The 27,964-nt window shown below is 51.5% G+C and overlaps 1 protein-coding gene across 1 annotated transcript in view; it reads right to left on the bottom strand.

Moving 5' to 3' along the window:
• ATAD5 (ATPase family AAA domain containing 5) overlaps nucleotides 1-27,964 on the bottom strand; it is a 648,582-nt gene that overhangs the window by 525,697 nt on the left and 94,921 nt on the right. The gene's annotated exons all lie outside the window — the stretch shown is intronic.

Below are 27,964 nucleotides of genomic sequence, written 5' to 3'. Positions count from 1 at the left end.
GAGCCACCAGTCCTTCGTCACCGTCCTGAGAAAATGAGCCACCCCCGCCTACATGGAAGTGCCCCCGCCTTCATGGAAGTGACCATCTCCTGAGTAGGGAAAATAGTTTGCTGCTTCGTGTCCTAAACTAATCCCAAAAAGACTAGCGAACAGGAGAGAGTGAGCCGAGACCTGCAATGGTTGATGGAAAACCCCAGCTCGATCAACATCTGCATGAGACACCCCGCTGTCTCTCGGGTTGCCCCTGGAGATGTGGTTCTGGCCTACCAGTCATCCAGGTACAGATAAACGGTGTTCCCGTGTCCGTAGCAATGACGCCACTGCATTCATGAGCCTGGTAAACACTCAGAGCCAAGTTCAACCTGAACGGCAGAATCCTGTATTGGAAGTTAACTCCCCTTAATGTAAATCTAAGGAAGTGCCTGTGAGGCTGCCAAATTGGGACGTGTAGGTAAGCATCCTTGAGGTCCAGGGAGCACATCAAGTCTCCCTCTGCTATCAGCGATGGCATCACCAGCGGTAGGAAAAGAAGGAGGTAAGAAAGATGGCGCACCACCCGCAGGCCAGCCGGATTCTTTTTTTGAATGGTAAAGAACTTTGAATAAATTGCAGAGCCTCTCCGAGAGTGAGGAACCTCCTCCACTGCTAGGCTGCTCACCAGAGAAGCAACCTCAGCTAGAAGGGCTGGTGTCCAAATTTGAAGGAGGGTCAGGGAAAGAGGAGGGATAGCAGGAATGGGAAGACAAGCCTGTGGATACTAATGAAAGAAAAGTGAAGATGCCAAAACTGACTCTGGGGTGCAAGCCTGCGCCCTCCCTCCCCCCAACCACCTGGAGAACTGTGGGACCTGATGGAAACCTCACTTTATTTTGGTATCTGAGGGTGGGGTGTAGGAGGGGGACTGGAAAATCCCCTTTTGAGCCCTCCGCTGCTGCTGCTTGCACCTATGCAGGCTGGGCGACCCATCAGGTTGTCGTGCCCTGTACTCCTGAAATCACCAACCATTCGGGACCCGTTTTCTGCCCTGCCTTGTGTCCGGTTGAAGCCACTGCTGGCTGGTTTTGCCAAAAGTGCCAGGGACTTAGCCGTCTGCGAGATTGATTTTTCTTGTTGCACTGGTCATCAGTGGATGAGTGGAATAAGTCACATCCCCTAAAAAGGAAGATCCAAAATCTGATCCTGGACATTCATATTGAACCTGGTATCCCATATCCGTGTGGTATGTTGCATGTCTGTGGCTATACAAATGCCCTGTCCTGCAGGGTTGATGTGAGTGACCAATGACTCAGTCCAATCCTGGGCCACCATTCTGGCCTCTACCCGCCCGTTTTAAATGAAGGCTGCATGTGTATCAGAAGATCTGGAAGGAAATCCGCAATCTCTCTGCTGAGTGTGTTTGGCTGCTGCTAGCATTGCATCAGCCCGTTTCAAGTGGAGCCGGAAATTATAAAATTACTCACTGTAGCGACTAATCCTAGTCCTAATCCCCTTTCCACCATACTGCATGGGCGTCCCTTCCTAGGGATGGGAGAAGGAACCTTTTTCACCAGAAAAAACCTTCCCCTTTAAATTTAGAGGCACGTGGGGGTGCAGCCCTGAGAGCATGCGCTGCCCTGACTCCGCCTTCCGGTGCCACACCTCAGTCCCCATAAAAGCGTTGACAATAGATTAACATAGCCTAATGACACCAGTTTTATTAGGGGGGGGTGGTGGGACGTATGGAGGAAAGGGGACCAAGAGTAAGTTAGTCACTACGGTGAGTAACCCAATTACTCATACGTCCCGCCCCCTTTCCTCCATACTACATGGGGGATTACAACTGAGTGTAGCCCCAGGGTGGAGAGGAGACACTGCTTAAGTGAACAGGTTGCTTGCAGAAAGCCAAAGGGGTGGCCGCCCCACTTATGACTTGCCACAGGACCTGCCATTGGAATGCGATGGCCACGGCCTTGGCTCTGACCGCATGGGCGTGCATGTTAGCCGGAAGTGGCTTCTGCTGCCCGAGACCATCCATCGGGCTATAGAGGCATTGGAGGCCTGGTACCCAGGTCTTGATCTGCCAAAAGTGACAAACAGTGCGTCCGAATTGGGGAAGCCCTTGGTCCTGTCCAAGTAGAATTTTAGAGACGCCCAATAGAGGCAGTGCATAACCCTCTGAGCCTCGTCCTTCGGTTCAGCAAAGAACGTAGGCAGCACTATTTCCTTGTTTAGTTGGAAAGCGGAAGGTACCTTGGGTAGGAACGCTGGGTGTGTCCGCAGGACAACCTTATCCTTGTGAAAAATAGCATAGGGCTCTGAGGCGACTAGCGCCTGGATTTCGCGGACTCTGCGAGCCGAAGTGAGGCCAACTAGCAAGACTGTTTTAATGGTGACCAGCCTGATGCCCACGGATGCCATTGGCTCAAATGGTTTGTGCGCAAGGGTGCCGAACACTACGCCGAGGTCCTACACAGGGTGTGGCCTCTTGATGGGCGGGTAGAGTCTGGTGAGTCCCGTCAAATGCTTCTTGACTATCGGGTTGGAAGAGGTAAAAACCTCTTCCTCTAAATTTCTGTAGGCTCCTATGGCCACCAAATAAGTGCAGCAAGTGTCCAGTAGCAAGCAAGAGGGAGCGAGGTGCGCAGAGAAGGAGAGCACGTCATCCAATGTACATGCAAGGGGGAGGGGGGCGTTGATCAGAGACTTGCCCAGAGACAGAACCTGGTGCACTTTTATATTGGGTCCTAGTAGCCTTGCTCCTTGCACCCTGTATGATTTCTAGGTTAGCCTGTGAGAGAATCGGGTGCCCTAGAGTGACCTGCTCAGGAACCACGCTGTGAGGGCCAATTACTGTGGCACAGTGTGGATGCCCCTGTCTTGTTGTACCAGAAGATGTGCTGGGCATGTCGCAATGTGAATAGAGGGCCTGTCCAAGAGGCTGAGCAGCTCCAAGAACCATGGCCAGGCTGGCCACCATGGAGCTATCAGAATGCCGCTGATATGGCAAGACTCTTTCATCCTGCACATCACCCTGTGGCTCAGCGGTGTGGGCGGGAAGGCGTACAAGGTCATGCCGTTCCACTGAATCTGAAATGTGTTGCCCAGGGAACCGAGGCCCTGTCCCTATCAGGACACAAACTGTTGGCACTTCTTGTTGTCCCAGGAGGCAAAAGGGTCCACCTGGGGGTGCCCCCATCTGCTGAAGATCTCCAGCAGCACCAGGTCATTCAATTGCCACTCGTAATTGTCTGCTGCCAGTCTGCTGCGGCTGTCCGCCTCCAAGTTGGAATCCCCCAGAACGTGGACGATCCTGAGGGAGATGTTGTACTCGAGAGCCCATTCACACATGCGGACTGCTAGTCTGCACAGTGTAGGGGATCTGGTACCTCCCTTCTTGTTGACATAGAACATGCTGGTGGAGTGGTCTGTCTGAATGAGTACTACCTTGCCCCCAATACCTGGAAGGAAGGCTGAGCGCTAGCCCGATGGCCTTTAGTTCCAGCCAATTGATGTGGCCCAGATTCCATGAACGCTGTGGTTGTCCAGAGTGGCCCCTCCAGCCCTCGAGAGAGGAGTCCGTAGTGATGGTGACCTGCGGGGGTCGGCTGGCGGAAGGGCTTGCCCGTCCGCAGGTTGCAGTCCCTGGACCACCATGTGAGGTCTGGGTGAAGAGAAGGAGGACCGTTGATCATCTCCGCCCGAGTGCCCCGCTCCTGGTTCAACGATGCTGCGAAGTACAGCTGTATGGTGCTCTGAGTCTTGTGTGGGGGACGGCCAATAGGACCGCTGCCATGAGACCCAATAGGTGTTGATACCACCAGGCCAATGTCATTTCTCTGCTGAGAAAGTGAACAGTGGCCCTCCTGATGGCCGTGATCTTGCCCTAGAGGCGAAAACTCTGGAATACGTGTCCCAGATGAGCCCCAGGAAAGTCAGTCTGCGTAGGCTGCAGCTGTGACCTCTTGAGATCGAGCGAAAAGCCCAGATCGTGGAGTGTGCTCATATGAGCGTGGGACGTGTGGTGCACCGCTTCCGGAGATGTCGCCTGACAAGCCAGTTGTTGAGCTACGGGTAGATGGTGGCCCTGTGCCCTGAGGAGAGCCGCCACTGTATTCAGTCTGGTAAACACTCTGGGGGGCCGAAAGGAAGCACCTTATATTGGAAATGGTAGCCCATGATTCTGAATCGTAGAAAAGACGGATGAGGCTGCCAAATCTGGACCTGTAGGTACGCGTTCTTCAGATCCAGGGAGCACATCCAGTCTCCCTTGCACAATGTCTCGGCTATGAGCGGTGGCGTAAGGAGGTTGAATTTTTGTAGAGGTTGAGAGTGGATAGGTCCAACAACTCTCAGGCCTGTCTGGTTCTTTTTCTGAATGGCAAAAATCCTGGAGTAGAATCCCTCGCTGGGAGGCTGGACTTCCTCCACTGGCTGGCTCTCTACGAGCGAACAGACCTCCGCCAAAAGAGTTGCTGTCCCAACCTGTGTGTCCGGGGGGGGAGGGAGGGCGGCGGGCTTGTGGGGGTATGTGGGGGCAGGTGAGGGGGTTTGAGGAGAGGCAGGGATAGGTAGGCGGAACCCCTTGGACACTACGGAGAGGATCCAGTGGTCTGCAAATTTCAGGTGGTAGAAGTGTGCGTGGAGAGCAAGCCTGCCCCCCACGGGAGACACGTGGACCCAGAGGTGCGCATCATGCCTTCTTTCCCTCTGAGGCTGTTGCGGAGGAGGGGGACTGGAAAAAGCCCTTAACCCTCCCCCCCGACCCTTTTTGTTGCTTGCCCTGATGTTGGGTCGGCGAACAGTCCTGCTCCGTTCTTGGAAGCCGCAGAACCCTCCGTATGTACAACGCTGCTGTGACTGGCTGTACATTTTGGGCGTTGCCTTTGTGAGGATGGATAAAGACTGTTTGCGAGCTGTTTTTCTTTATATCCAGCTCCTCATCCATGAAGTGAAAGAGGTCACCCCCTCGAATGGCAGCTCCAAAATGCGTTCCTGGACATCCGGGTTGAACTTAGTAGCACAGAGCCAGACCGTTCTAATGTCCTTTGCAATGCAAATGGCCCAGCCAGAGGTGTCAATGTGGGACACAGTGAACTCCATGATGTCTTGTGCCACCGTTTTGGCCTCTGCCAGTCCCGCCTTGATTCGTGATTGGCTCTGTGCCAGAAGCTCTGAGGAAGTCTGCAATTTCCCGCCAAAGCCTCTGGTTAATAGCTGCCAGCATGGCATGTGCGTTGGCTTGACGAAGATGCAGTGAAGCGTTGGTATTAAGCTTTTTCCTGTATGCTTCCAAGATCTTCTCCTTGCCTAGCAGTGCCGTTGACGAGGAGGCCGAGGTCGACTGAGGCTTGAAGTAGAGAGATGCCGAAGCAACCACCGAAGAGTGTGGCTGAGGATGGGCTGATAGCAAGAGTGTATCCCCCTCCATTTACCTGTACTTGGCGTCCAGGCATCGATTGACCAGCTGGACAGAGTGGGGCTTGAGCCACCCCTTTTTGGCCAAGGCAACGTCCTTCTGCATCAGGATTCCCGTTCTAGCCGTGGATCCTAGTGTGAGGGCCTCAGTGAGCACCCCCTCTGCTGGTTGCTCGACTTTCGGTTGAGGAAAGCCCAAGTACTCTGCCAGCCCTGCAAGATGTTCGTGGAAGGCATTGGTTGACGATGGTGTGTCGGGGTCCTTTTCTTCGTCTGTGTCCACCTGGGGGTCCTGTTGTTCAGTCACCAGTGGATGGGTGCTGGGAGCCAAAGGCTGGGGACTGGAGACCGGAGCCATAGGCTGGTACGGAACCGCCTGCACTATCGGTTGGGGGGGGGGGGCAGGAGTGGGCAGCGGGGCAGCACTGGGGCCTGCGGCACTGGAGCCACCAGTCCCACCTTGACACTCGCTCCTCCACCTGCTCCCTTCCATGAAGCGGTATCGGACGGGTGCCCATATTGACTGGCGCGTCGGCCATCTTGTCGATCTGCCTTCCACGTGCTGACGTGTTGCTTGGCTCACGGGCCCAGCCTCCTCCAAGCCTCAAGTGTGGATCATGAGGCCTACCGTGCACCTCAGGATCTGGTAGGCGTTTCGCCCTCGGCGGAGTTGCCGCTTGTGCCGTGTATAGGCGCCCCCTCAGACATGTTGACGGTACAAGGGTGTGGCCCCTCAAGTGAACACTTGGTAAAAGGACCTTCCGGTCCCTCAGCACCATCACCGGGAGGATCTACTGGCCTCTCGTCCTGTCTGCCGGTAGCTGGATTAGCGTGGGTGCTCGTATGAGACCCTGAGAGGTTCCTTCCGCTCGGGCGAGTCCTTGGGAAGGAGTCTCCCTTGCAGGGTGCGCTGGAAAAGAGTGGCCCTACCTTGGGCCTCGATCTATGTTTGACGAAATCATTCAGGTCCTCTGGAGGCCACCTCTGGAAGAGCTCTCTCCACCTAGCTAGTCTGTTCTTCAGAGCCCTCGAAGAGAACACGTTGCACGCAGTACAAACATGCCAGCCGTGGTCGGGACCAAGACAGCAGAGGGCGTGGGCGTCTGATGTAGGAAAGAGCCCTTCGCAGGCTGAACACCTGCTGAACCCTGAAGTCGACATGCGCCGGTAAGGAGCGTGACACCCGAGGACAGAGTACCTGAATGAAAAAAGAGAAGTATCCGCGCGTGGAATTACATGGCTGAAGCCAAACCGGGAGCACTGGTGAATTTGGCTAGCTCCCGTTGACAAAGAAAAGGAGACTGAGGTGTGGCGGCGGAGTCAGGGCAGCACTCCCGCGCGCCTTTAAATTTAAATGGGAAGGTTTTTTTCTGGTGAAAAAGTTTGCTTCCCGTCCTTAGGAAGGGACGCCCATGCAGTATGGAGGAAAGGGGACAGGACTTACTGAGGTATGACATGCATTACTTACCTTACCGTAATAACATTTCTGATGATTTTATCTTAGATGCACATGCTGTGCATATAGTCCTACATCCAGTGGTAACCGCAGAGTATTGCATCTTGTCTTTCAAGAATCGAAAGGGGACGTCGACATGGGCGTGACTGTAACACTATCCCCAACGTGACTTATGTACCCAAAATCCCTCAAGCGTCCAGGTCCTTCCAATTGGATTTTTTCTGCCATGAGGGAGCCTAAGGACCATCGGGAGTGAGTACGTAAAGAGAGAAAGTAGTAGTAATACGCCTACGTTCCTTCTACCCGAGCGGGGATGCAGGGAGGGCGCATGTGTATCTAAGCAGATCCAATCATCAGAAATGCTATTACGGTGAGTAATGCATGTCTTCTGATGCTTGTTAATCTGCTTAGAATCACTTGCTGGGCATAGACTAGCAAGCAGTACCCAGAGTTGGAGGTGGGCAGTGAGAAGAAACAGTGGTGAAAAGAGGTCTTCTTACTGCTTGTCCCACCTGGGAATCAGACCTAGAATCAGTGTCTAGGCAATATTGTTTCGTAAAGGTGTTTACAGAACTCCAGGTTGCCGCTGTGCAAATGGACTCTAGGGGAACATGCAATGAATGCTATGGAAGCCCCAGTGCCTCAAGTCGAGTGAGCTCTAGGCTTGAAGGGCAGTTCTCTTAGCAAGAGAGAAACAGAGTGTGATGCAATTGACAATCCACCTTGAGATGGTCGATTTATTGACAGGATCCCCTTCTCTACCAGCTGCCACTGAAACGAAAAACTGGTTTGTCTTCCTCAGTGGTCTAGTTCTTTCCACTAGAAACAGGACTGCCCTGCACACATCTAATATGTGTAGGCTTCTTTCAGCCACGTTAGTGGGGTTCTGTAAGAAAGTAGGCAGTTCTATTGGATTGGTTCACATGGAACTTGGATATAAATTTAGGCGCAAATCGAGGGAGGGGGTGCGCAGAACCACCTTATCTCTGGACTGCAACGAAAGGGTCTAAAACTGAAAGGGTCTGTGGTTCACTAACTTCTTATAGAAGTGATAGCCACTCGGAAGGCTGTCTTTTATGCAAGATCCTTGAGAATTGCCGTTTGCATAGGGTTAAAAAGAGACCCCATATAAGTCTAGTCAATACCACATTTAGGTCCCATCCGGGAGCCGGGTTAGATATGGGGTTGGGTTTTGAATTCTTTTAACCCCTTCCATGAAAGCCTTAACTGGTATTTCTACCACAACACGTTCTGTTGTGACGTAGTGTAGGCTGAGAGAGCAGATAGATGAACTTTCAGGGAATTAAAAACCAGACCCGAGCCAGTGAGTGAGTCAGGTACAACACAATGTGTGTAGGAGACCAGTCAATGGGATTGATGCCCTTGGAATTACACCAGATAAAGCACTTCCATTTACTGGAGTAGCAGTATTGGGCGTTAGGTTTCCTCGCCTCCCTACTTCCATGCATCTCTGATGAAGTTGTAGTTGCCCGAACTCATCACCTCAGGAGCAAGGCCGCTAAGTTCAGGGTTTGCGGGCATGGGTAAAGTGTTTACCCCCCTTGTCCTGAGATAACATGTATGGGCAAAGCAGTTTCATTGGAGGAGATGGGGACATCTACATCAGATGAGAACCAGGGTTTACGGGGGCCACCAATATCATGGTGACTTGTTCCTGGTGCATCTTGCGCACAATCATGTTAAGTAGGGGACTTGGGGGAGTAAACAAATTTCCCTGACCATGTTATCCAGAGACCGTTCCCCCTTGGATTGGTTCTGGGGGTATCCGGAGGCATAATCTTGGCATTGAGCGTTCTTCAGAGTTGCTAACAAGTTGCTCTCTGGAACGCCCCATTGTGCGAAAACGGAGATCTTTTCTTTGTGTAATCTCCATTCGTACTCTACGGGCAGTGGGAAGTCTCTGCTGAGCATGTCCGCCAGAAGATTGAGTACCCCTGGAACACGTTGGGACAACAGGAACATCCTGTGTTTGAGAGCCCATTTCCAAATGTTCTGGGACAGCTTATATGCCTTGAAGAGTGTGCCCCCATGTATGTTCAGGTAGTACATGGCCGTGGTGCTGTCTGTGAGGATCAGGATGGTCTTCACCTGTAGTGTCTGAAAGGCTATCAGTGCTTTCAATACAGCTAACAACTCCAACAGATGTATGTGGTTGGATGCTACTTCTGGGGACCACACGCGGTGCGCCTTCTGCTGAAGCAGGTGAGCCCTGCACCCTGTAAGAGATGCATCAGTTGTAAGAGTGGCTTCTACTGCAGGGGTGGTGAAGGCCTTTCCCTTCAAGAGGGTTTCCCTCGACCACCACTGCAGAGAGAGAACGAGGGCTGGCGAGACAAACACTAGATCTTCCCATTGTCCAATGGCCTGACACCACGGGCTGTTGAGGCACTCGTGCATGGAACGCATGCGCAGACGCGCGTGAGGAACTAAGTAAATGCAGGACGCCATCATTCCTAACAGTCGCATGGCTTTGCATACCATCAAATCCCGACTAGCTACATACTGAGGGATCTGAAACAGCATGTTTTGAGCCCTTAAGTTGGAGGGGAAGACAAGGCCGTCTTCTGTCCGCATTAGGGCCCCTAGAAACTGTTTGACTTGACTGGGGTCTAGACTGGATTTGTTCTCGTTGATGGAGAATCCCAGGCTGAATAAGATCCATCGTCTTTTGAGTGTTCCACAGGCATGTTCCGTAGGAGTCCAGTTATGAGCCAGTCGTCGAGGTAAGAGTAAAACGGAATGGATTTTCCGCGCAGGTGCGCTGCTGCCACTACCAGTACATTTGTAAACAGCCTTGGCGCTGAGGCAATGCCGAAGGGGAGTACTTACAACTGATAGTGCTTGTCCTAGATCATGAATCTTAGATATTTTCGGTGGCGGCAACACTGAAATATGAAAGTATGCAACTTTCATATCCAATGTTGCCATGTAATTCCCGTTTCAGCAGAGGAATTACCTCCTGCAATGTGACCATACGAAACTTTTGAGGTTTTACAAATTTGTTCGCTGGGCGTAAGTCTAGCACAAGGCGCATGGTAAGATCCTTTTTGGGTACAAGGAAGTACACTGAATAAATACCCTTGTTTACCTGTAGAAGAGGGACAACTTCTATGGCGCCCTTTTCCTGCAGGATCTTGACCTCTTGCAGCAGGATGCGTAGATGTTCCGGCATCAGGCGGTCTGAATTGGGTGGTCGGCAAAACTATGTAGTACCCGTGGGTGACGATCTCGAGTACCCACTGGTCTGTTATTCCCCTCCAATACATGAAGGAAAGATGTTAGGTCCCTCCCGACCGGGGAGACATGGGAGGGGACCCGGATCTGAGGGTCATTTTTGACTTGAGGCCAAGTAATGTCTGGGGGTGGAATTCCAGCCCGACCCCTTCCACGTCGTCGTCCTTTAGGTGGATACGTGGTGGTGGTGTCAGATCCCTGTCCTGAGGACCAGTTGTTTCCTGAACCATACTGGTTGTGAGGGGAGCGAGATTGCCCACAAAAGGAACGAGAACCACCCCCTCTTTGTTAGAAGAGTCTTTGGGTAATCTGGTTCAAGGACTTGAGTCTCATGTTCCTTCTTTGCTGTCTCAAGTGCCTCATCAACGGCCTTGCCCAACAAGTAGTTTTCCTCAATCGGCTTGTTGATCAAGAGTGCCTGGGCTTCAGGCTTAAACCCTGAGTTCTTCAACCAGGTGTGCCGTTTTAGTAAGGTGCCCTGGGCCAAAGTCCTGCCCGCTGTTTCAGCAGCATCCAAAGTATTTTTATGATTATTGTGGTTCACCTGCTTGCCCTCAGATATGCTCGCAAGCAGAGCTTGCAGCTGTTCAGGTACCTCTTAAAGGCCCTCTTGCAGCAGATTCCATTGGATGTCTGCATAGCTAGCCAACAGTGTGGTGTGGTATTCGTAACTACCAGAGAATCCGGAGTGGCATGCCCCCTAATGTAAAGGGGGTTGGTAGGAGAAGGGGGGGGGGAAACAGCTTCTCCACCCTGGAATTAACCGCTCTGGTCTGAGCTGGTGTTAACAATGAAGGAGCCAGACATCTCTTAATAGAGATCAGTAATGGAATGGCCTGGCTAGCAAGAGGATTTTCCTTTAGCATGTCTTCAACAAAGTACGAATCTAGCACAGCCTCCTGTGTGGCGATTTCAAAATGTTCTGCCGCCTTCTTTAACCCCTTAAGTGCCAAGGACGAAATATCTCGTCATTGGAATTGCATACGCAGTGCCAAGGAAGAGATAACTCGTCCTTTTTGGCACCTTGTTTTGTGTGATCCCTGCAAAGCAGGGATCACACAAAGGTGTGATCCAACCCCCGGGCTATGTGAGGGGGAGGTCCCCCCTCGCTGCCAGGGGGCTGGATTACCTTCAGTTTCACCTTGGCATGCGTAAAGCACGTCGCTGTGAAACTGAAAGTAAAATCACTGCAGTTGCCGTTTTCAGCTGCTGCAGTGAAGAAAGAAGGTAAGAGCCCTTATTTCTCCGCGTCAATCTCCGACTCTATTTCAAGCCGGAGATCGAGGCGGATGTCGTTGGAAAGGGGAGATTCTCCCCTTTCCAACGATACCCACTGTGTGGCATTTCTGCTCACGGTTCGGGCGCGGGGCGCCCGATTCCGTGAGCAGCAATGTCACTGGATGAAGAGATCCGTTTGTGACGCGGGGGCGTCCTACTAGGTAAGCGGCCCCCTTCCCCCGTGGCCCCAAAGCATGGGATCACTGCCCCCAGGGGTGAAAATAAAAAATGTAAAAAATAAACCGAGGGATGGGTGCGGTGGGAGGGGGCTTGGGGCCCACTTGGCCACCAGGGATATAGGAAAAAGTGGTGTCCTTGGAAAGGGGAGGTTCTCTCCTTTCCAAGGACACCACGTATATGACCCATTGCTGGTCACGGATCAGCGCAGAGCGCTTGATCCGTGACCAGCAACCCACTGGACCACCATGGATTAGTTTGTGACGTGGGGGGAGGGGGGCTGCTTCAAGTAAGCAGCCCTGCCCCCCCCCGGCCCCCAAAGCATGGGGGCACTTATGTGCACAGCCCTGGGAGCAAAAATAAAAATAAATAGAACGGGGATGGGGTGTAGGGGTGGGGGCCTGGGATTTTTTTTGCCCCCATGAAGTGGTGGTTGCCCCCCCATCTGATTGGGGGTGGGGGGGAAGGGCCACCAGGAATTAGTGTGCAGGCCGCCCCCAAAGGATGGGGCCTGCAGGTTAGGCCCCCCCGGGGGTAGATGGCTGATCTGCCCCCAGGGAAGGGGGCAAAACAAAAAAATGAAAATAACGAAAGGGAATGTTGCTCGGGATTGGGGGGGCCACTAGCCACCAGGGATATATTTTACAGAAAAAGGGGGTGGTCCTCTCCCCCCCCACCCCCCCCCCCCCCCAAGGGGAAATGGGGCACCCCTTTTAGCCCTCCCTGGGGGCAGATATCTACACCTAGGAAGGGGCATCTGCCCCCAGGGAGGGCTGAACGAGATGCCCCCCCCCTGCATTTGGTCAGTGGCGAAAGGCTTGGGGTTACCAGTTTCCTTTTGCGCCCCCGGTAGGTGCACCCGCACATGTGAGGTACCGTTTATCGGGACACGTGTGGGGACGCGGGAAGGTAGGCCATGTGTTGTTGGTGAACCAGGAGAGGAAAGTGGTCTTCCTGCGATTTTCCTCTTTAGAGCATTGCGATTTTTCCTCTAAAGTCTTCGATCAAGACAAGGGGCTCTCTGGGCGTTGACGTGTCTTTAGACCGTTCTTTCTGGTTTCGTCTCTTTCTCCTGCTCCTTATTCACCGCCGAGGCAATCCTTGCAATACTATTATCGCTGATGCTCGGGGTTACAGGGAGGCGTAATGGTTGAGCCTGTGGCTGCGTGGTGGATTTCGGCACCACCGGGCCTTAAGCAGAGTCAGCGCTTTCTTCTGAAGCGTCTCCATGGCTGCGTGTTTTGGTGCTTGCGCCCTTACTTTTGGACTGTCCAGATGCATGCCGCAGTCGCAGGTAGGGCTGCCGATCATAAAGATCAGCGGACACCGCCGACGTATCCGACGTGCCTGCTGGCGCTTTGGAGTGCTTTGACTGGACCACCGAAGCAGAACCGTGGGTTGTGTCCTTTGTGTGGGAATCGGGTGCGTCCCTGTCGTTGGGATGTATCGTCCCCATAGCAGGACTTCTGTCATGCTTACAGACGCTGCAGATCGAGAACTCTCCACTTTAAGGTCAATGGCTTCCGGAACTGATCCTTGGTCATTGCTAACCTATTCACCACACTTGGCGGCAGGGGGGGGGGCTGGGGGCAATTTCTTCGTCCTGCGACATACCGTAGGCCACCCACACCGCTTCAAACGGCACCCCTTAATAGTCTTGGGACGTACGAGTGTACAGGCCGAACTTGTTGCACTAACGGTGCTAGTCTTTCCATGGAAATTTTGCCTTACAGGAAGGACAAAATCTAAAAATGGAGTACTGTCCATAGAGCAGGATTGTGATAGGGACGACAAACCCAAGGTAACAAAGAGGGGGAAAGGCATTCTTGAAAAGAATATGACCACCCCGACCGCACTCTCCCTACTGTACAGGCCGGCCAGAAGAGCCAGCCACATGGTCGGCAGCGCGACCGGATCAAGAGCCGTCGAAATTATGTCATCAGCAGTCTTAAGCGGTGGCACAGGATCAGCCGTCAAAGGGAGTGACAATGAGAATAAATGACTGAAGGTCGAGAAATATAACAATAACAATGTTTTATGAGGGGCGTGGCTTGGACGCCATGTGAAAGGACGTGCCTGAACGGGAGCTCCCGTTGATCCGAACATTATCCGGCTGAATCCGCGCAACGGCCGCTACGATGTGGCATAGACGGTGATGACTGTAAATGCGAAGCTCGGCTGCACATGTGGATGCATTCTCATACGGGATTGTGCAGCGCTTGTGTACTCAGGAGCCGCGTGAAGTTTTTGGGCCGGAGCCTCGCCGGCAGACAAAATGGCTGCCGTCGCTTGATGTTGGGACAAAGGATCGGGGACCGGATTCTGGAGGCGATTCTCTCAGTTCACGTTCAGCGCGATCCAGCGAAAGCAAGCCTGACTGGAGGTAGCCGAAACTGTGTGGCGACGGGGGGACATAGTGCCCCCAGGCCTGGGGCCTAAGCGAGATCGAAGGGACGCTCCTGATCGAAGATATGACGAGCAAGCTCCTGAGGGCGAAGAATAAACAGCCCACGCTCGACGAATTTGCCAAGACATCGCCTGGCACCGAGGGGACCAGGAGCAAAGAGAAGGCCCAGCCCAAGGAGATGGCCGCAGGAGGAACGAACCAGGAGGTCCTGGCAGCGATCGCAGATCTGAAGGCGACATGGGAGACCAAACTCCAACTTGCGGTGGCCGAGCTGAAAACTGCGATGGAACTTCAGGTCGGGGCGGTACAGGAGGACGTGAACCTCCTGAGGCAAGATGTGCGAACCCTGGCCGAGCGCACAGAGACCCTGGAGAAGGAGATGGGCCAGACTGTGGCGGAATGCACCGCGCACAAACGAGAGATCCATGCCCTGGTGCAGAGGGTAGGCAACCTGGAAAGCAGGGCTGAAGAAGCAGAAGGTCGGGCCCGCAGAAACAACATCCGGATTGTGGGCCTACCGGAGGGAGCTGAGGGCCAGAATCCCACAGATTTTATTGAAACTTTGCTGCTGCAGGAGATCACCGGAGGTGCCCTAACGCAGGGATTCGCAGTGGAGAGGGCACACAGGGCCCTGATCAGAAGGCCACCGCCGGGTAATTCGCCCAGGCCCGTGATCGCCAAGATCCTCAACTACAAAGACCGGGAGAAGATTCTGGAACATTTTCGTAAAGGGGGCACCATACGGCGAGGGGAGGCAACCATCACTGCTTACCCCGACTACACTCTACAAGTGCAGCGCAGTCGGATGAACTTTGGGGCGGTCAAAAGGCGCCTGCGGACGGCCGGTTTCAAGTACATGTTACTCTACCCAGCCAAACTTAAGGTCTTCTTCAAGGCTAAGACGCTGTTTTTCGACACCCCTGAGGAGGCCATGGAATGGCTCGATGCGCAGAACTGCCCTCAGGAGCCTGATGAGCGGATGGCGGACGGAGCAGGGAGAGTTAAGTGAAACAGTGGGCCTGGCGGACTTTGAACATTTGGACTGGAATATAGTCTTTGCCACTTTGTGATGGGGATGCACTTTTTAACTGTTTCGAACATGGTCCGCGAGCGCGGATATAAATGTGTAGGGGGCATCCGAGGGCCGTTTTATTCGTACCCCAGTGTGTGGTTAGGTTAGTCACTGTGTGTGGGGTGTGACACCCTGTCGGGTTCTCTGCGGGGGCTTCCGTAGAGAACCGAACACGGGGATGCCTGAGATCCAGGGATGGAGCTGGGCGGTTGGTTGGGTGGGTTAGGGGGGTGGGGGGTGTTAGTTGTTATGTGAGCCTGGGGAAGAAACTGAGAAGGGATGTAGTCGGGACTGGGGGGAGGCGATCAGACCAGAGGGGGAAGTGGGAGCTACGGATAAATCATGGGAGACCTTAAGGTATTGACATGGAATGTTAGAGGGTTGAATAGCTACCTGAAGCGTAATAAGGTCATGTTGTATTTGAAGAGGCAGAGGATAGATGTGGCCTTGTTACAGGAGACGCATTTGACACGGGATAAACTTGAAATGGTGCGGAGAAAATGGAGGGGGACAGTGGTTGGATCCACATTCTCTGCGTATGCCAGGGGTGTGCTGGTTTGGGTCGCACCACATGTCCCGTTCAAGCTCTTGGGGGAGGTTGTGGAGTCGGACGGGCGGCTGGCCATGGTTCGGGGGATTGTGGAAGGTAGAGTTGTCTGTATCATAAACACTTATGCGCCCAACCACGACACAGCGACTTACTTCAAGACACTGTGCGCGAGACTCGGTGAAGGGATGGGGAGCACAGTAATCTGGGGCGGAGACTTTAATTGTGTGCTTAACCCCAGGGAGGACAGGTCGGATGACAAAATGGTTAGGCCCAGCCCAGCGGCCAAGGTGTTGCAGTCGCTGCTAGTGGATCTAGGCCTGGTAGACGTGTGGAGAGCGAGACACCCGGGTGGGAGGCAGTATTCGCACTATTCGGCTCCGCACCAACTGCACACGAGGCTCGACTACTTTTTTGCCACTCCAGACATTCTTACGGAGTGTGATCAGATTGACTATAGGGCGAGGGTCCTCTCGGACCACTCGCCCCTAATCATGCATTGGCGGCTGCGCCCCCCACGTGCACGGATTCCAACATGGCGCCTTCGGGCGGAAGCGCTACGGGATCCGGTATTCAAGGAGGTCATGAGGGAGGAGATAGTCGCGTACTTTGAGTCGAACACAGGGAGTGTCAAATCGGCTGGTACTTTTTGGGAGGCTTTTAAGGTGGTGATGAGGGGAGTTGCTATCGCGAAGTCCAAGGGATTAATGGGCGGAATCCTGACCGACCTGCGAGATGCCGAGATCGAGCTGGAAAAAGAATTGGAGAAGGGTGGGACCGATATGGAAGTAGTTACTGAGCTGCAGCAGCGGTGCTCCGGGCATTGGGACAGACTTTGTAACTTGAATTATACGAAGTACATTGAGAGGTTGCATGCGGGTGGGGACAAGACAGGCAGGCTCCTCGCTTGGCTATATAAGAGCGAAACCCCTAGGGCTCCGATCCGATCGGTCATCACCGAAGGGGGTGCGGAGATTGATACGCAAGAAGGGGTAAATGGGGCATTCGCAGAATACTACCAAACATTGTATGAAGATCGGGAAGGGGGGAGCCGAGAGGAGATAGAGGAAGTACTCGGGGATATAGGCCTGCCCAGAATCAGCGATGAAGAGCGAGAGGAGATGGATGCTCCGATCACTCTGGAAGAGCTCAGAGAAATAGTGCGACAGCTGCCCACTTGCAAGGCCCCGGGGGCGGACGGGTTCCCCAGCGAGTTTTATAAGGCGTATGGGGAGGAGGTACTCCCACCCATGCTGGACATGTTTAATGAGGCGTTTGAGCTGGGACAGCTACCAGAATCACTCAGGGAAGCGGCCATAGTGCCACTCCCCAAGCACAATACACCGGGACACGGTTGCGGCTCCTATCGACCCTTGTCAATGCTGAACCAGGACAGCAAGATCCTAACAGCTGTCTTGGCGGCTAGAATGAGGAGAGTGATAGGCAAGCTGATTCACCCTGACCAGACGGGCTATGTCCCGGACAGGAACATTACCCACAACCATAGACGCCTACACAGAGTGGTCGAATGGGGATGTAGCAAAGACGGCGAAATGGCGATAGTGGCGCTGGATGCGGTCAAGGCGTTCGACTCTGTTCGTTGGCCGTGGCTGTTGGCGGCACTGGATCACTTCGGAATGGGGCCAGGGTACAGGAGGTGGGCCGAATTATTATATAGCGCGCCTCTAGCCAGAGTTCGTACGGGGGCAGTAGTGTCGGACAGGTGGCAGTTAGGTAGAGGCACCAGGCAGGGATGTCCCTGGTCCCCAATGTTGTACATCCTGGCCCTGGAGCCCTTGGCAATTTACCTCCGGCAACAGTATGACCCGGTGGGCATAGAGGTGGGGGGGGAGAGCCATCTGATATCCCTGTATGCCGACGATATGCTGTTGTACCTCCAATACCCTGAAGAGAACTTGCAATATGTCTTGGAGGTGATGGAGAGGTTTGCTTGGCTTTCTGGTATAGCGGTCAACCCTCGGAAATCCACCCTGTTCCCGCTGGGCGGCTATGTGGGGATACCGGCTGAGAGGTTGCCAGTATTGCGAATCCCATGGGCGACAAGCACCTTTCGGTACCTTGGCATAGACGTATATCACACGACCGGGGAGGAACACAGGCACAATACTGAATTGGCAGTGGGGAGGATGGAGAAGTGCATGAGGTTTTGGGAGAAACTACCCTTAGCGATGATGGGCCGGGGTGCTATGCTTAAGATGGTCGTGCTACCTAGGCTGCTGCATTATTTCAATAACATTCCATACATGATACCCAAGGGGTTTTTTGCTAGACTACATGGGGTATGTAGAGATTTCTTATGGCAGGGCACGCGTAATAGGGTCGCATTGTGGAAATTGCAGAAGGCTTATGAGAAAGGCGGCGTGAGGCTGCCGAACTTTGAGGCCTACTACGTGGCAGCGCAGCTGCAGTACGTGGCCAAGTGGCTTTCGGACGACGAAACCCCGGAACATAGACTGTTGGGAAAGGACTGCTCCCCCTTCTACCTGCGAGAGATTATTTGGGTATCCAGCACATGGATGAGGGGGCTTCCTAAGATGCTAGCGTTGGGCAGGAACATGTGGCGAAGAGCCTGCCGGATGATGGGGGATCCCCTGCCGTGCATGCCGCAGCTGCCGCTGGTGGCCTTGGCAGGGGAAGACGGACAGCTTAGGGCCATCCTGCGAACATACTGGGAGTCAGTGGGGCTGGTCATTTTGGGGGACATTTGGCAGGATGGGGCCTTGGCGGAGTTCGCAGATCTAGAGGCGGGGGCGGGGCTGCATGCGGGGCAATATATGACGTTTCACAGAGTGGTCGGGGAGATCCGGAGCACTTGGCCCGAGACCGTATTGGCTGACGAGCCGGATGCGACGCTGGAGATTATGTATGACGCATCCGAGGGCGGGCATGAGGTCTCCAGGCTGTACGAGATGCTGATGGCAAAGGTTGGGAAGGATTTGGGGTACCTGAGGTTGGAATGGGAAACAGAGATGGGGGCCCCGATGGTGGATGGGCAGTGGGAGCGCGCCCTGGGGTACCACAAAAAAGTATCGAGGAATGCCAGGTTTAAACAGATACAACTATATATCACGCATAGGGCATACATGACCCCCCTGAGAATTTCCAGATTTCGAGACGCTGGGCGCCAGGCGTGTCCCAAGTGTAACACAGAGAACGCTGACATGATTCACATGTTCTGGGCCTGTCCTGTGATTGCAACCTACTGGAGTGAAGTGGCGCAGAAGCTGGCAGGGAGGGGCATTGCACTTAAGATAGATTCGGCCTGGGCCTGTTTGCTTGGAGGGTACCCCAGGGCGCGCAAGCTTCGGCACGTGGAGAAGCTTAAAGATTTGGCTTATACACTTGCCAAACGCAGAATAGCCATGGGATGGAAGAATTGTCAAGGGCCACGGGTGGAGGTATGGTGGCGTGACCTCCAGAAATGGGCTGCCGCCGAGACGACAGCATGGTGGGAGGCCAGCAGGGCGGGAGGGGAGGAAGAGGTGAGCTCCCTCATGGCATGGAAGGTGCTACTGGCTGAACTGTTCAGTACGGGGTCGACCTCGGCTGGATCTGAGAGCGACGGAACCCCACCACACGGAACGGACAATGATGGTTGACACCCTACAGGCTCATAGGGGGGAGGGAAGGGGATTGTTAAGTTAATTTTGTTCTGTTTTTTCTTTCCTTTCTTTTTTCATATCTGTTGTTTGGCCTTTGTTGTGGCCTGATGTGTTCTATTTATGTTCTGTTGCACTGTGTGATCGTTATAAAATAAAATACATTTAAAAAAAAAAAAAAACAATGTTTTATGAAGAGCTTCGCATTAAGGCGACCAGACAGCTGGGCAGGAAAAACAATCTGAGGGACCTCGACGCACAAGGGATTTTGGTTACACTACAAGTCACGTTAAGGATAGTGTTACAAGCAAGCCCACGTCGGCGTCCCCTTTCGATTTTCAAAAGACAAGATGCAATACTCTGCAGTTACCACTGGATGTCTGACTAAATACACAGCATGTGATTCTAAGCAGATTAACAAGCATCAGAAACTACCTTTCCAAAAGCCTCCAAGACCCAGTCATCCTTGGACAGAAGCGTAGTAGCAAGAATGAAGATGCTGACCCCACTAAGGCTTTGCATACATTGTTGCCGCTGCTATGACAGAAGAATGCGGCTGTGAGTGGGAGGCTAGAAGGATAGCGTCACCCTCCACCTGCCTATACTTTGCAAACCACAAATAAATGTCTGGATGCTGTGAATGTGACTTGGTCCAGCTCTTCTTGACCTGCGCTTCTACATCCTTTTGCAGGGGAATACCCGACCTGCTTGTTGCTCTCAATGCAAGAAGCTCTGCCAGGACTCCTGCTTTTGGCTGCTCCAGCTGTGAGATGCCCAGGTACTGAGCTAAACCTGCCACCCTTTCAGGGAAGGCCTTTGCAAAAGGCTATTCTGCATCCTTGTCAGTATCTTGTTTGTCTTGACTATTTCCCAAAGAGATCAACAGTTTGGTCTTGCGCTCCAGTGGATAATGAACCCTGTGTCCATGCTCCCTTTTAGGGCTGTGTAGCTGTGGCCCCAGCAAGAGTTTCTGCATCGTCGTGCACAACCGGAGCACTGGCATCTGCACTGGAGGAGAACGAGCCGCAGCTTGAGGGAGAACTTCCCTGTTGAGGTCTATCAAACACCTTTGGTCAGACCTCATGACCGCCATTCATTTATTTTAAAGAACGCTACTCACGCGCTGGCAAAGCTGTTCTTGCCGCCATAGATGTGAAGGTGGCAGAAGGCGGTATGGCCTGCGTGTAGGTTGCTTCCGTGTAGCCAACCAAAATAGCTGGTAGCAGGTATGCCGTACCCCACGTTCTTTGCAAAGTCTGCATGGGAGACCATACCACCTGCGGGTTGAAGTTTGGCCTAGGCGCCAGAGGCACAAACTCAACAGCCTTCCGCACAAGCGGAACAAGATTCCTCATGTGAAGTCACTTTGGGTATAGCTACAGAAATGCGCAGGAAACCAGAGTCCGGTGCCGAGCCTGAACGGGGAGGCCTGCTAGAGCGATTGCTCGGTCCTCGTCAGCTCCTCAGGAGTAGCCTTGGTAGGCCGGATGCCCTCTAGTAAAAACCAGGTAGTGCTTTTGTGTAAAGGTGCTCTCCCTCTATCCCTCCAGAATTACTACATTACACCAATTCAGACAGCTCTGTTCTGAGTGAGGCGATCGTAGAGGAGGGGGGGCAAGATACCCTGCGAGGACCAGAAGATTGATTGAGCAGTCTGCTCCACCTCTCAAACAGGAGTCATCTGAGCCACAAATGCACTTGCCCGTTGAGTTACATTGAAGAGCCAACATTTTAGAAACGCCTTAATTATGCCCGGAACACAGATCTTCCCTTCCTTACCCACTTCATCCTACACCTCGATACTTTATTGTCCTCTAATAAGGCCACTATAAGACAAGCCTTAAGTGTCACTAGCTGGCATCTCAGTGAAGGGTCTCAAAACAAAGGGAGAGTTCTGCATGGCCCCGTTCAATCTTGGTCGGTGCCAGGGCCATTCTTTTTGACCACTTCCCCTCTCCATCTAGTTGTACAGCCGTGCAAGACCACCATGTGAGCCAAACAAATCCGCCACCTTCCAGTACCTGTGCAAATCCTTATGAACTGCCACAAAGGCATTCATCAACATCACTTGTTAATTTTAAATAGCATTTTGGTGACCTAGTATAATGTGTATTTAACACTTCTGTTTGGTTGCCTAGACCCTGCAATCTCCTCTGCAACTTCCCCAAATGACTGCTGCCCATCATTAGTCTGCCAATTTCTCTACTTCACCTTACTAGTCTTTCTCTTGGTCTATCATGGCCTTTCAGCCACCTTTCCGTTGCCTCTGAATCCTTCACTCTCCTGCCAAACATCAATTGGGCTGCTCCTCTTTCCTACCTCCAGCCCACTACATTCTCATTTACCCTAGTCGCCTACCTCCACCTATCCAGATCTACTGCAGCCCTTCCTGACCTCACACAGTCTTTGGCATGCCCAGTCCATGCAACAAAAACTACTTTCTCACCCCAAACTCACGGTGATGGCCTCCACAGAAACATGGATCCATCGTACCTGCCCGCCCCTCCCTCCCGGGCATCTTTTCACACAGACTCAAAAGCCTCTGCACAAACACTTATTTTAAAATAAATGTGGTGGTGGTGGGTAGCATTAGCAAGGTGACACCACCATCATCCCTTTACCATATTTGATTTCATTCCCTCCTCCGTTGAGCCCATCTCTGGCAAACTCCTTGCTCCAACTAGACTCCACTCTCTAATAACTCCCCAGTCAGCCTACATAAACTCCTAATCCTGGACCACACCCAAAGCAACTCCCTCATTCCTATTCACCACCCTGGGCTCCTCTGAGTCTATAAATAACCCCTCCTCGCTCTGTCCACTCTTATTCGCTTGACAATCTCCATTCCTCATTATTACCCCCTCCCAATTTACGTTTGTAAAGTGAAGCCTGACTCCATGGTTTACCTACCTCAACCAAGTCAACATCTCCCCCTCGACACGTACTCAATTTAACCTTTAATGAATTCAAGCACCCCAGCCCTCCTTCAATGATAAAAACTCTGTCCCCCTACTTTACCCTGTGCCGCCCACATACTTAACCATGGATCTCCCCAGCCATCCAGATGCTGACAACCATGCATCAGATAGAATTCCCATTCTTCTCGCGGACTACAAGGACTCTATAGGGACAAGCACTACGACACTCAACACAGACAAATCCTATTACAATAATCTAGGTTAGTCCATCTTGTCGCACCCTTGAAAACTATCCAAGACCCTCAAAAGGCCAGGCTCCCCCAAACTCAAGAAATATTCAGTTTCCTCCTATCTGCTAATGACTGAGAAGTAGACTTCTCTACTAAAAATAACATTTTGGACACCAGATCTACCCTTCTCTGCCACTCCCTCCACATTCCCCTCCTACCATTTCCCCCCCCCACTCTGCTCTCTACTGCTCTCCCACCAAACTTCGATCAATCCTCTGCTATGCCAACTGATCTTGCGCTCCAAGTGAACCATCTGTACGATAAATCAAGGAGCGTACAACTTTCAACCATTATCTTTCCAGCCTGTTACAAAACAGTCAGTCATAAATCTCCTAAAAAAATAACCCCCAACTCATCATTCTGCAAACCTGTGTTCTTGCCTACCACTTAAATCTTCAAGTGGGTTGTCTTCAACAGCATACTCAATACTCGGGAGATGCACACCCACGACCCAATTGAAAAGTGCAATCCAATCAACCCACATATACCGTTCTCATTGTGACAAATCCTGGGGTAGTGTTCGGGAGAATTCTCATAAAGGGCTGATTTCCCTTACCTAATGAGTCCCTCAGCAGCTTTGCTGGATTTCTAGGGTTTATTTTTTTTCACCTGGTGTGAGCCTTTTTCCCCACTCTTACATGTGTTTTGCTGTGTGTGTTTCTACTTTGTGTGATCTTGGGCAATAGAGCCTCGCCTACTCCATGGCATCATATTTTTCATGCGTGTTACACAGCACCTTCAGTGCAGTGACACATGGTTTTCTTTGAGACTTCCTACTGACTCCATTTTCTGGGGCTGACTACTGTCCCCCAGAAAAGATAAAGTTGCCATTAACTTATTCACTTTAAACCACAGACCCAGTACACCCCATCTTACATGGAGTATTGCAAAGGGTTAATTGTTATCCCTTTTAGTCTGTCTCTTGAAGCATTGTTTCGCTCCCTTTACATCAAGACTTGGCTGGTGGCAGGGGTAACTACCCTATTTTTTATTCCACGGTTATCTTAAATAACCATGGTATTGTTTTAGGCTATTATATTAGCCTCAAACAAACCCCCTTGACCATATATATTTTATTACGGTTCCGGCTGGGTTTGTTCGCTAGTTCTTTTTGTAAATGTCTTTCACGCGTTTTACTCTGCGCGCCAAACCAGGTTTGGTCTCTTAGTTTGCAGTCTTTTCGCAGGCTTCTGCACAGAAGCCCTCCTTAAGGCGCCTGAAAGTCTGGGTAGGCAGGATGTGAGGGAGGGGTCTTAGGACCCTTGCCATGGGTTGCCTTGGTAACCCGAGTCGCACTTCCGTTTGATATGCTGGGTGACTGTCCTTGCCAGGATAGCCACCCTGCTGTGTGATTGATCGCCAGGCTGTATGAATGGGGGAAAACTGCATAAAAAGCAGGTCTCTGGGACTGGAAGAGCAGTCGCCACTGGAACGAAAGAAGCCAACGAGGAGCTGATGGAGAGGACCCCTACAACGACTGAACCGCCCGGTGAAGCCCTGCTGCAAGTCCGAATCTTCAGAATCGGACGACAGAAGATTCTCCAGGAAACATCTTCCCTTGATCTGGTGGGAACCAACCAGTTCGCCTAAACTGCAAGCCAGGACCCCTCTGGTCGAATTCGCTGTACAGAGCTACAGTGGCCGGATAGCCAGGAAGGTCGGACCCTGCTTAGGTTTTAAAAGAGCGCACCTTTTATTTGTTGCTTTGCTCTGCTGCTGGTTTCTTCCCTGGGTAGTGCAGGATCCTCCAGTCTTCCTACTTCTCGTCAGTCCGACAGTCGCTTCAGGAGACGTGAACCTGCAGGAACTACCAGGAACGTCCGCCTCAGCTACAGCTCCCGCTCCGTTTTAAGGTACTGTGCAAATCCGCTTGTTTGTTTCGTTCAGCCACGGTGAAAGTGTGTGAAATCCTTCAATCCGAGGGCGTGTGCTTCTCTTCTCTTTGAACTAACTTTTCTGCCAACCAACCTCGTCTGGAATCCGTGGCACGAACCTTACCGCGAACTACCCTGAACCGTGTGATCTTGAGCAAAAGACTTGTCCTATTGACTTTGGCCCCAAGCCTTTTCTACCCCATCACTGTAGTTCCTCTTGTTCAATTGCCCTGAGTACTTAGCTGTTGGTGTGGTTCAATTTGTATTAACTTTGTCTTTCCCTCCCTTTTAAATTGCTGGAGTGCCATTTTGCTCCCACGTTTTGTGAGCTCGACTTGTCTGGGACATCTTGTGAGTTGTGTGGTGTATTAAGAGTGATTTTTAAACTGCTAAGAATAGTGAAATGTTATACAATTGAAGAGTAAAATAAATGTATATTCTTTTACTTGAAAACCTTGAGTCAGTAACCTTGAGTCAGTGTTTGTTTGAATCATAGTAATTGCTGCCTTTGTGTAACTATTTGATACTGCTCACTTACTCTTGAGATACGTCTGGCTGCTCATCCACTGCTACCACTTTAACTGTAGTACAGGCTTGTATCAAAGGTGAATTTGTACTGTCACTTGTAGTCTTAATTGTGTGTGGTGTTCCCAAAGGGTACTGCATATAATTCCGCCTAACAGGTATCGTCACTGCTTCCATGGGGTAGGGCCCTTTCCATGAGGCCAGGGAAGTGAGGCTACCAGATAGTCCACCATGGGGTGGTACTCAGCTGGTGGATCTCATGGAGAAAGATCCTTCATGGGACCAGTGAGGATTGCCCGAGGAGAACGCTGTATTCACTTGACTTTATTTTTACTCCACTCATGCCCCTCTGAGCCCCCAAACCTGTATGTGTTGTAGTAAAGTAGGAAGTCTTATTGACATTACTTAGACGAGAAAGGGTGATTTACCAAACTTATACCAAAGATTACTGAGATAAGGAAGCGGTAACAAGGTGCAGGAGCCCACCACAGAACCAATAAATGCAGTATAGTTGTCAAGAAGCAGTCCCAATCATAAAAAGGGCAGCACAACTCAGTGAGAGTTCGAGTCTGCCCTGGAAGAACAGGGAACAAGAAACAAGATGCTCGTTCTGTGGCAGAGGACCTGATGGTTGGAAACTGAGGCATGTAGAGTTGAGTTGAGACAGTTTGAGAGGTACCACCGAGGCGGACCTGACCGGTGGCAATGCGAAGGGAAGCCGGACCGGCCAAATCAAACCAACAACAAAGACACAAGTAGGCAAAGACGCAGGCAAAGACGCGAGGACCACTTTGGAGCTGTGGATCCATGAGGGATAGAATGCGGAGCCCGGCAGCAGCAGGGAAGCTCAGCTCCAATTCCCAAAGAGATCAAAGACCGCCCCATGACTTCCCAAAGGTAAGGAAAGGGTGAGGCCGGTTGCGGGGGCATTGAGGGAGCTGGAAGCACTAAGAAACTGTGTAGGGGTATCCCAAAAACCCAAAGGGGATAACATTGTGCAACTTAATACGAACTTTATATATAAATCACAAGAACCTATCCCGAAAGGCCCAAGGGGAGAGAAGAGAACCTGTGCAACTGATTTGTTCCTCTGGTTTATAAAGTTCTTATTCAAGGGGATAACAAGAGAACTACATACGCTAATATGAACATTAAGAATAACATAATGGTAGTACCTGGCAGGAGAGTTTACCAGGTCTGCCCAAGTGGACTTTAAGTAAAGCCGGGACAAGGGTCCCACAGAAGCAGACAAGGAGGGTCTGGGACCCAGATGAAAGTGGCAATACCCTGCCAATGTGCAACAGGGTCTGGGATACAAATAGAAACAAGCAAAGACCACCATCAAGACATTCAAGGGTTGAATATTCCCTTCAAGGCAAAGGCGAGTATAACCTGTAGGGCGAAGACCAGAAGCATTCAGGAAGACCTTGATAAGGCCTAAAAGGATGGAATAGGGAAACCAGCAGAAAAGTAGATATTTATGGAACTTGGAAGCAGTAAGATGAAGTTGGGCAGGTTAGTGAACCTGACTTGATACACCATCGGAAAGTCTACGGTCAGGTCTGGAAGGTTAGTGGACCAAGCCCAAGAAAAGACTCAGAAAGGTTACTTTTGTTTTGCAAACCAAGAAAGATGTTCCCTTCTGAAGATTGGAGAATTGGGTACTGTTTTCAACCAGACAAAACTCCATCCAGGAGAAGGGAGAATTGTATTTTGGTTGCGGACGCAAGAATTAAGGCAAGCCACACTTTTGTTCAAAAGAAGTTCCCTAGAGAAGACTGGGGAACTGTGTACTGTTTTCAAACTGTGCTTTATTACATAATTTTTGTTTAAGAGCGGTTCCCTCCAAGAAAGAGGAGAACCGTGTACTGTCTTCAACACAAGAAACTCCCTCCAGGAGAAGGGTGAACCATGTTTTGTTTGTAAGCGGAAGCAAGGATTAAGGAAGACGTTTTCCCATGAAAGCGAGGAACTGTATTTGGTTTAACTTGGATTGAACATTCAGACATTCTTTTCACAAAGAACTGTACCTTGGAATCTACATCCAGAACGAGAGGTGCCTCCTTCTGGTTAATATCCAGTCTTTCATTTAAGTTTGTGTGGGGGACAGAAATAGGTTTAGACACAGGATGGCAGATATTTACTTTACGGACATCCTGACTGGGTCCTTAGTATTTCTGTTGAGGTAGGGCAACCCCTCAGAGTGGAGCAAGATCAGCTTTTCTTATTCTTTATCATTGAGAAAAAGTCTATACTAACCCATCTACCACAACGGTGTCAGACTCTTAGTTCTGCACCCTTACATCATTCACACCACAACCAATTTAGGTACCACTGCGCACCACTTGTCTCTTCTTCATGCTTATCCTTCTGAACATTCTGCTGCATTCATCATTGTGGATCCTTCCTCCTTCAAACTCTTTCGCACTGTTTGATTCAAGGTCACTCTACTCAACTAGGTATCCCATTTCTGATCACTCCATCTCATGGGACTCCAGAACCTCTTCCACACCCTTAAGTGGCCATTCAACAATCAGCCCAGGGTCCACGTCTCTTGAACCTTTTCTACACATCGCTCTACGTTGCCTCGTGCTAAATTAATCAAAGGGAGAAGTCCTCTTTCTGCCCAACTCCAGCACCAATCCCCTTCAACCTGCTCCTCACCGCCAAATCCCCAAACGCCCTCATCATCCATGACTCGCAACCCTGGGTTCAGACAGCAACGGAAACTCTTCCAGTTTATCACAGCCACTGCAGTCAAACTCAACCTCTTAAACAGAAAAGTCCATCCATACTGAACGCACTCAACTAAAATACTTAGCTTGTGCTAATCAAAAAGCATTACTGCGCACGCTTACTTCTTAGTCAGCCCCTATACTCTTATGCTCTCAGCAACATTCTCAACTTTGGGACATGCACCATTTTCAACCTTCCTAGATTTTCCACCTCTTAAGTCATACCGCTGGATGGCTCTACAGGCAAAGTTGTTCTCTCTAAATTCCTGCAATTTGTCTAAAATGTCTTCTCCCCATCCCAGACCTTAGCCCATTATGTTACTGTCTACATCGCAATGTATTCTTCTGTAACGTTCCACACCTCGTCTCTTCACAACCCATCACTCCCCTGCCACTCTTGGCCTACCATGTACCCC

Source organism: Ambystoma mexicanum, chromosome 3q (genome assembly GCF_040938575.1).
Source record: "Ambystoma mexicanum isolate Mex_15411 chromosome 3q, UKY_AmexF1_1, whole genome shotgun sequence".
Classification (NCBI taxonomy): domain Eukaryota; kingdom Metazoa; phylum Chordata; class Amphibia; order Caudata; family Ambystomatidae; genus Ambystoma; species Ambystoma mexicanum.
Note: the sequence above shows the minus strand (reverse complement) of the source record. Positions and strands in the feature narration are given on the sequence as shown.